The sequence below is a fragment of the Haplochromis burtoni genome, unplaced genomic scaffold (assembly GCF_018398535.1).
Source record: "Haplochromis burtoni strain Fernald_Lab_line unplaced genomic scaffold, NCSU_Asbu1 Contig_1550, whole genome shotgun sequence".
Taxonomy (NCBI): Eukaryota; Metazoa; Chordata; class Actinopteri; order Cichliformes; family Cichlidae; genus Haplochromis; species Haplochromis burtoni.
In genome coordinates, this window is record NW_024583911.1 from 15,745 (window position 1) to 19,488 (window position 3,744).

General features: G+C 40.4%; 1 protein-coding gene across 1 annotated transcript in view; it reads left to right on the plus strand.

Annotated features, from left to right (window-relative positions):
• The window catches only part of LOC102293681 (GTPase IMAP family member 1-like), a 12,750-nt gene that overhangs the window by 1,502 nt on the left and 7,504 nt on the right, over positions 1 to 3,744 (plus strand).

Consider the following 3,744-nt stretch of genomic DNA (forward strand, 5'->3'; position numbering starts at 1 on the left):
ATTATGATTTAACTGGTTTGATATTAATCATAGTGACTTACAATTATATATATTACCTTTTTCTTTTACTGTTCTACTGACATATTTAGTTAATTTCCTTTAAATTATTTTGACTATTTAGTTGGTTTGCTTTATTACTTCAGGTTTGACTTCAGATTTCCACGTCTGTCCTTACAAGAGTGGGAAAACATGTTCATATTAAAAGAACATGTAAATAATATTTAAACACTTCTGTTGTGAAACAGCAGACTCAAACACTTAAATACTGCAGAAAGACAGACGCATCAGCTGAACAACAACAGTTTTAATACCTTTAATACGTTCAACCATCTTTAATATTTTGGTTATCAGCACAAGCAGGTGAAAATATTCTCTATGGAAACAGGTATTACCGGTATTTCAACATCACTATACAACTTCCTGTCATGACAGCAGAGGTGTTCCCTCTGAGAATCCTGGCTCTGCGAAGACATTCCTTTGTTCTTTTAAGAGTTTAAGAGTTGGATGCACAAGGTTACATTTATTTAGGATTATTCCTAATCTGCACAGGGTCAAAGTGTGAGGGTTCCCCAGTCCTCCCTGTGTGCTGTCAGCGCCTCTCTCCCTCGCTCTGTCATTCTTTGTTTGTTTTGGTGTCTACTTCATAGGCAGGGCTAATTCCAGCTCCCTACAAACCACTCCCTTGAGTGATCGCTACCACTTCTTGGCAGTCACTCTTCACTGGATCGTCGACCTACCTCGTTAGTTAAGCCCCAGCCCCTCGGGTGTTTACTGCTTACCATGTTTCCCTGTGTGATGGTGTTCTCCGGTGTTCCATCCTAGGTGTTTGGTGAAAGTGTGTCCACAGGTTTATATCGTGATGTGGATGTGTGGACCTCTCCGTTTGTTTCCTAATCAGGCCCCCTCCTGTTAGGTGTACATTCCCCTAAGTCTTGTGTTTGGTGTTAGGAAATTTAAATAAACCTGTTGAACTTTTGGAAAAGTCCCGCTTCCGAATCTTGCTAGCTTGCATTGGATGTGACAGAACAACCCGGCCACACATCAAGGACTCAGGCTCTGACCCTGTACGCCTCTCCACCCAGGAGGCGCAGCTCAGCAGGCATGAACAATTATTCTGCCTCTTCTCTGGCAAACAGGACTCCATGGTTCTAAAAAATTGCAGATATGCTCAAGCAATCTCTAACTCCATCTAATGCCAACATTTCACCTCAACAGCTACCAGCAGAACCCTGACCATCCTGGACTGAGAGAGGACTGTGCCAACTCCTGATGAGTTAGAGAAAAGTACAGGTTTTGTCACTCAGTGCTCACTAGTTTTCAACAACAACCCTGGACGTATAAAACAGATGGTTCCAAAATAGCCACTTTGTTCAGTTGCTCCAGGGCCAGACGCTAAAGTGGGTCAATGCTTTTTTGAGATCAAACTTTGAGGTCAATGAACAGGTTCGATGGTGCTGCTCAGTCGTCAATGTTCGATGACTGAGCAGGTAAAAAACAGTCTTTAAAATCTGGAGAGCTGGAAATAATAGGCTCAGAAATGATAACAGTCTGGGATTGAGACTCCACAGAAACCTTAACAGTCTCTGTGCACAAAGTCTCATGAGTCTTTGGGGGCAGCTTACTAAACTCAGCAGTCCAGCAAACTCAGGAGGTGCCAAAACATAATATTCTCTCCCGGAGTTAGCCGACTGGACAGCATGAGCAACAGTCTCAGCATTTGAACAGGAAAAGTGCTCTCGTGATTCACCACTGTGTGCTGCTCTGTAATCTTGGGAACGGGCTGTGAAGAGGAGTGGCGGCGGCGAGGGTGCTGTTTGCTCCTGGATGAAGGAATTGGAAATGGTGGAGAAATGGAGACCTGCTTCACATCTCAGCAAATTGCTGAATCTGGGGGTTGATTTTCACCATTGCTTCCAACGCTCTCAGTCCCTCAGACATAACCCGCAAGCTATCAGACTGGGGGATGCCATCCAGCTTTTTAACCAACCTCTCCATCTCAGCCTCAAACTCCAAAGCGGAGCAGTCTGCGGGGTCCATCTTCTGGTCGTGACCTTCTGTTATGTGTTATGTGCAGGCAGGAACCAAAGTGCAGACACTCGGAGGCAAAACGTGAACTCAAAAGATCTTTATTGCTGAACATAAAATAACTAAGTGAAAATATCAATAAACTAAACAGGCAGGCTGGCAAACGGAACACACAGTGTGGGATGAGAGCAAACATGAGGGTAGATCACAGCACAGACAAAGGAAAACACAGGGCTTAAATACACAGAGGGAGCAATCAGGGAATAGGAGACAGGAGGGAAACATGTGGAACAAGGGCTAACAAGACAAGGGAAGCAAAACCAGTTACATTAACATGAGACACAGAATTTCAAAGTAAAACAGGAAACATAACACAGAGACGTGGACTTGACAAGGGGATAGAGCTGACAGTGGAGACGGAATAACCAGAGAACAAAGAGACCGAAACCAGAAGACAGAATTCTAAGAAACCCAAAGACTAGAAAGGATAAATAATGGCAAAATCAAAGTTCGATAATAATGTAAACTCACTTGCATCTTACATAGGTGCGCTTATTCTTTGCTACGGTACTTTACTGTTCCAATGAAACAAGAAGATCTCTTTTTAAAGTACATTTTTGTCCATCTTGTGATCTCATTTGCCATATTCTCTTAATACCTTAGAGCTATTTCAAGGGGGAAGAATGCTAGATACAATTTATAAATCAGGTTGTGATCTTAAAGTCAATCTCACAGCACTGATTTTAGAGCAATGTGCACCAGTTGTAATGTCAGTTAGAATTCCAAACTGTCCTTTCTCCAGTATTGGTTATGGTGAAATGTAAGTTGTTCTTTTGTGTGATTGCGCACTGCCCATGACAGCGTCGCTTAGTAAACTGTACAGCAGAAGTTTCAATTCACTTTTATCTATACATCACCAAATTACAACAACAGCCAGCTGGTAGTGAGACTGTTAGTCACACACGGTGGACAGAAAGTAATTTTTGAATTTAGAAAAAATAAAATGACTTAATTAACATTTATGGTTTTATTTATTATTACACCTTTTTTCCAGTCTTCTTACAACTATGACAAAGTGTGTATGGACTGTATGGGGGACCGTATCTTAACTATTAAGCTCACCATTTTAACATGATGTGTACATTACTTCGATAATATAAGCATGACAAGGAGTTTATGACTTACCTTATATAACACCTGTTTTTCTTTTCTCAAAAAAAAGACAGAAAACTTCACAATATGTTCTTTTCGTTATATATGTTATATTTTTCTAAATAATGTTGAGGCAATTGGATTGCTCAAATGAAAATATTTGATCTCTTATGTGTTTTTGTCATGTTGTTCAAAATTCAGATGATGACAGAACAGGAAGCCACAAAGCAACCATATTTTTCTCAAGTTTAACTCAACTTAATATTATCTGTATGGCCGTATTGCAACAACAGTCTGCTACTTAATGTTTCTATATGTATTGTGCATTTCATAGGAATTATTGTTTCATGATTTGGTTTACTCTGCATTTGGTTCAGATGATGTGAGTTAAAGTTGTAGACATCCAGAAAAACTCTACTATGGTCAGGTGACTATAAAGGAAGTTGTCACGGTTCTGGGTCTTTGAGACCCAGCATTTTGAGTTCTTGTAAGTTTAGATTATGGTTTATGTTCTAAGTCCTTGGTTGTACTGTTTAAATTATTGTCATTTCCCTAGGTTTCAGTTAT